Source organism: Papio anubis, chromosome 11 (assembly GCF_008728515.1).
Source record: "Papio anubis isolate 15944 chromosome 11, Panubis1.0, whole genome shotgun sequence".
NCBI classification, from domain to species: domain Eukaryota; kingdom Metazoa; phylum Chordata; class Mammalia; order Primates; family Cercopithecidae; genus Papio; species Papio anubis.
In genome coordinates, this window is record NC_044986.1 from 35,424,501 (window position 1) to 35,430,500 (window position 6,000).

Below are 6,000 nucleotides of genomic sequence, written 5' to 3' on the forward strand. Positions count from 1 at the left end.
TTTCAATACATTCTTGCATTTAATTTTCCTTTTAATATTTATAAACAAGCAGAGCTGGTTTTATTAACCCTATTTTAAAGATAAGAAAACAGAAACAGGACTACTGGCATAAAATTTGAGAAGTCAGGATGTAAATCCAAGTGCTTCCCTTCTTTCTTTACTATTCTTCTGGCATTCCATGGCAAAGAACTTGAAACAGCACAACTGCAAGCCAATAGTAACACTACACACATTCAGATTCTTTTCTAAGAGACAAATATGATATTAAGGAGTGCTACACACCTTTTGCCCACATTATTCACTCTGCACAGGTTAAATGGTCATGAAGTGTCAGCCATCTGCCTATCCCAGAAATCCGTATCATCATGTTCAGTTTGACCTATGTTATTTGGAAACCTCACAATACTAGACACTAGAATCTATTTTCCAACAGTGCTTCTCTTCTTCTGTTTTTATCTCTAGTCCCAACCCAGCCACATATGGCATTTAAAAAAAAAAAACAAGAAGGACAACAAATACTAATAAAACTGAAGGGTGAATCTGAAGAACGAAAAACTATACAGAAGGTTAGCATGAGACAGTGAAAAATGGACACCAAAACTCAAAGCAATTGGTCCATGTTTTATTAACAGAAAAGAAAATTCTCTCCAAATGCAGGCTTACTACTGCTGAGTAACACCCTATAACTTTTCCTCTATCTAATGCTTTGACAACTGGAATTTCTCTGTAATTCAATAAGCTCTTAGGAGTTCCCCAAGCTTCATCCATCCTGCTGGGCTCATTACTGGATAATTCTAAATGTTTTCTGCACTAGCTAAGAGCACATTTTCTTGTGGGTAGCACAACAGAAGGAGGGTACTCTTTCAAGACATGAATAGCCTAGTTCCATTTCTTCTCACTTCTCCTATAGGTGAGAAGTCTACAACAAATATAATTCAACAACTAAAAGAAATGTCTAAATTATAAACTTAGGTTAGTGGAGTTGTCAAAGATCATCCTACAGGTCACAAGTTTCATACACAATGTGAGGACTAATCATATATTTACATAAGCCAATGAAAAATCTATACTTTTGCTTCTGGCACTAGTTCATTTACTTATGTCTAATGAGTTGCATGAGGGCCAAATAAAAAATATACCAGCCTTTTCTTTAATTCTGGTGAGATTATTTGTGAATAGTTAGCTTATGGAGCTAATGAGGACAAGGTCACAGACTCAAACTCCATGCTGGCCAATTAGCTTTGCTGTGTGTTTCTAGGTTCCATGGTCACAGTCAACAACCTTAACCTTGGCTAAGAAACATACTGATCATTGAAGCATTAGGGGAATGAATATAGATGTATCAACAAAATCCATACTTTCAGAAAAAATAATACAAATTAAAAATAGTAATAACAACACCACTCCAATCTCAAATATTATACTAAACCTGACTAATATGTGCCTCATTCAAATAATCTTTAATCTTTTCAACCATGCAGGGTTAGTCTAACCTGTCTTACAGATGATGAGAAACTCAATTCAGAATGATCATATGAACCAAAGTTACATCTAGTGAACCTGGATTCAGACCTTGGTCTGTCTTGACTCCAAAGCATAGGTTACTGCCACAATGCTACATGGCCTCTCCAGAGCACCTCAGTGACCTAGGACGATCAACAAAATGTTCCTATTCAGAACTAGTCAGCACACTCATTACTGAGCATCCACTATGCATACTCACACACTATAGCTGAGAATTAGTATACTTTCCAAAAATTCCTTTTAAGTAAAAAACAGTCAAGGAACAAAAGTGTTGAAATGATTTTTGTTGTTGTTGTTAATTTTTTTATAGAGATGAAGTCTCGCTTTGTTGCCCAGGCTGGTCTCGAACTCCCGGCCTCAAATGAGCCTACCTCAAAGGATCTCAATGTGCTGGAATTACAGGAATGAGCTATTACGCCCCAGCAAAAAGTGTTTAAGATTAAAACATAAAGGAAAAAATAACACATAGCATACAAAGTAGATTTTAATGGAAGTGACTTTCTATTGTCATAGCTTTGTATACAAGTCTGGTGTGAAAAAATAGTTTTCTTGCTGATTCGTAACTAAAGGTAGAAAGAAGCTGGCAAAACATAGCACAGGCATATCACATCAAAAAAAGAGAGTAAAGGAAACATTTCCTAAGCATCTGAATCTGCAGATATCTGGTAGTCAATATAGCACTTGAAGGAAGTAAAAAATACATACTTCAATTCTAAACTCCAAGACTTTGCCTTGACCAACAAACCATTTTTCTCTATAAGGCTTTCCTCCTTGGTTTTTCTCAACTCTCACTCCCTGCAGATACACACATACCAATGCCATCATTAGCATCAGTCACTAAGAAATGCCATCTTGAAAAAATGAAGGTCACCAAGTCTCCCAAACCCTACCCAACAGGCTTAAATTTTAAAGTCAAATAGTCTGGCTTAAAAAAAATAAAAATAAGGCAGGAAGAAAAAACTGTTCCATAAACGTCTATCGTAGTCAATATCTGAGTCATAAAGATAGATAATTGTTCTGCCACAAGCTACAATGTACAGAAGTGCATTCTTACCACAGGTTGTAAATGAAGCACCAGTTCAATTTCAACAAACAAGGTACAAATCAACATCTGGAATCTCTGGAAAAACAGAAACACAGCAAAGCCCAATAACCCTGCACAACAGCATTTTAGGAACCTCTAAAATTGAAAAAAATCTAATATAATTTTTATATAAAATGCAATTGCTAAAAAACTGCAATCTGAGAACTTCTATTTAGAGTATTTTGTAAAGTTTGTGAATTAAGGATGACTATCCTCATTTTACAGATAAATGGAATTTCAGGAAAATACCTAAAATTATCATCACTATTATCATAATCATCAACAATAGCAACAAAATAATGAGAACTTTATTTGTACCCAGCACTACTAAGCCATTTATGGTCACATCTCATTTCATCTTTGTAGACACCTTGTGACACAATGTTATTTACCTCCATTTTAGAGATTAGGAAACAGGCTCAGACAAGTCAACTAATTGGCCCAAAATCAAAAACTACAGGTTGAGAATCCCTAATCCGAAAATCCGAAATCCAGAATGCTTAAAAACTTTTTTTTTTTTTTTTTTTTTTTTTGAGACGGGAGTCTTGCTCTGTCGCCACGCTGGAGCGCAGTGGTGCCATCTCGGCTCACTGCAACCTCTGCCTCCCGGGTTCAAGCCATTCCCATACCTTAGCCTCCTGAGGAGCTGGGATTACAGGCACACGCCACCACGCCCGGCTAAGTTTTTTGTAGTTTAGTAGAGAAGGGGTTTCATCATGTTGGCCAGGATAGTCTCCATCTTTTGACCTCGTGATCTGCCCGCCTCGGCCTCCCAAAGTGCCAGGATTACAGGCGTGAGCCACCGCGCTCAGCCCCAAGAACTTTTTGACACCACCAGTGGAAAATTCCACACATGACCTTATGTGACAGGTCTTAGTCAAAATGCAATCCAAACTTAGTGCCATGCCCAGTAGGGTCTCACTCTATGGGCCAGGCCGGAGTGCAAAGGCGCAATCTCCGCTCACTGCAACCTCCACCTCCAGGACTCAAGCGATTCTCGTGCCTCAGCCTCCAGAGTAGCTGGGACTACAGGCGTGCACCACTACACCTGGTTAATTTTTTGTATTTTTAATAGAGGTGGGGTTTCGCTTTGTTGCCCAGGCTGGTCTTGAACTCCTGAGCTCAGGCAATCTGCCTGCCTCAGCCTCCCAAAGTGCTAGGATTACAGGCGTGAGGCACAGCGTCTGGACACAAATTATTAAATTATTAAAAATACTATATAAAATTACCTTCAGGCTACGTATATAAGGTATATATAAAACCTAAATGAATTTCATGTTTAGATTGGGGTCCCATCCCAAAGAGATCTATGTATATGCAAATATTCCAAAATCTGAAATTTGAAACACTCTGGTCCCAAGCGTTTCAGATAAGGATACTCCAACCTGCAGTAAGACACAGCACTAGGATTTGAATTCAAATTTGCTCGAGTTTGTACACTAAGCTAATGCAACTTACTGTCATCCTCTCGTTTTTTGGACCATTTTCAAGTATTCTTCAATCAATAAATTTAGAATAAACACAGGCTAAAAGTATCTAACTACACTCTTACACCCCTTTAAAACTTAATTGCAGAGGTCGGGCACAGTGGGCACAGTGGCAAACGCCTGTAATACCAACACTTTGGGAGGCAGAGGTGGGAGGATCATTTGAGCCCAGGAATTAGACCAGCCTGGACAACATAGTGAAATCCTGATTCTACCAAAAAAAAAAAATTGATTGCAGAATTACCATTCTATACAAGGGGAAAAAATAAGACAATAAGCAACTTGCTTAGTCTCAAAGCTTAATGTCAAAAAAAAATGAAACAGATGGAATATTTGTCTATTTATATTCTGAATTTCAACTGTGACACAAGACACAAGACCTGCTGGGGACAGGTATTAGTTGTAGCACCACCCTATCTGAGGAACGTTTACTGCTTTATGCTTCCACCTGTGTGATACTGAAGGGAGGTTATAACAGCAAGAGACAGACAGTTGTGTGTGCTGAGGAAGAGTTTAAATTCTGGTGGGCCTTAAAATCCAGATGAAGTTTTAAATTGACTCCACAGGTGGTAACGCCCTAAGGTCACCTCCTCACGAGGAACCTGGCATAAAAACATTTGCATGGTTCAGATTCGTTTCCAAAGACACTTTCCCCCTATTTCTTAACTAATTTGATCTTCGTATAGACATGAAACTGGTTTTAGAAATTAACTGACCTAGACTGGAGACTGGGGGATGGCAAGGTTATACCCGAAACATGCTTTAGAGTTCAAAGCTTTTGAAGGAATATCACTTCTGCTGAAGCCCACAACCCTGGAAGGCAGCAGGGGAAAGAACATTATCCCCATTTTTCAGACAAGGAAACTGAGGCTGGCGTAAACAGACTGCTGTACAATAGATCACAGGTCCAGCCAAGTGGTCGGACTGAGACTTCTCCCAGGATATCAGACTCCAAATCCTGTGCTCCTTCCCGTAAACAACCGAGAGGCGGCTGCACGGACAAACTTTAAAGACCGGACTTGGGATTTTTCGAAGGCCTGCCAAGAAAAAGCAGGAAGTACCTGCTCCTTTATAGATTGCTCACTCCCAGCCCGTAGCCCGGGGCTCCCGGGCAGCGGAGAAGACTCAAATGCGAGGCTCCAAGCGAAGCCCGGAAACCGCCAGCAGCCCCGGGGTCGTCTCGGGGGCAGCCTCGGCGGCCCACGCCCCCGCCGCCCCGAGGGGGTCGCCAGGGACCCCGCTCAATGCCTGCTGAAACCCAGAAAAAGCACGTCCTCTCCGCCAGGAGCATCTGGGGCGAGCGCCCAAAGCAAGCACGAGCCCTGGTGAAGGCAAAAGAGCCCCAAGAGGGTGCCTCTCAACCGCGGGCCCGCAGGGGTCGGAAGGCGGGAGCTTCCCAGTAACCTCCGCCCCAGGCGGAGGGCGGCCCCTCGCGTCACAAGGGGGAAAAAAAATACCAGCAACAAACGAAGGAATGGAAGTCTTGTCCCGGGCTGTGAAGGGAGAAGCGGAGATTAAAAGTCCTAGCTTGGGGTACTCAGGGAGGGGATCTGGGGATGGTTGTTACCCGCGCGCTGTCGCTCTCCGCTTCCGCCGTCTCCGCGAAGCTCTATCTCTTCCGCTCGCGCCGCTGGGGCGCGCGCCAGGCCTCGGCTCCGCCCCCCAACGCCGCGGGGCCTTCTGGGGGTTGTAGTTTCCGCGAGGCCCGGCTGCACCCACTGAGTTCAGGTCACGTGGGGAGAAGCTGGCAATATGGCGAGTGCAGGAGGGCGTGTAAGCTCCTGTCCCTTCAACCCTCCCTCATTCCTCTCAGCTATATACGTGCTCAAATCTCCTCACATCCCACTCAGTCATACCATCTCACTTATTCCGTTCACAGCCAAGTTTCTTGAAAAAGATAATCTA

General features: G+C 42.3%; 1 protein-coding gene across 2 annotated transcripts in view; it reads right to left on the bottom strand.

The window, feature by feature from the left end:
* Nucleotides 1–5,741, bottom strand: part of R3HCC1L (R3H domain and coiled-coil containing 1 like) — a 103,901-nt gene extending 98,160 nt beyond the window's left edge. For both annotated transcript variants that reach the window (XM_021943565.2, XM_021943566.2), the window contains exon 1: nucleotides 5,663–5,741. The gene's annotated coding sequence lies outside the window, so the exon portion shown is untranslated. The remainder of the gene's footprint in view (nucleotides 1–5,662) is intronic.
* Nucleotides 5,742–6,000: the final 259 nt, after the last annotated feature.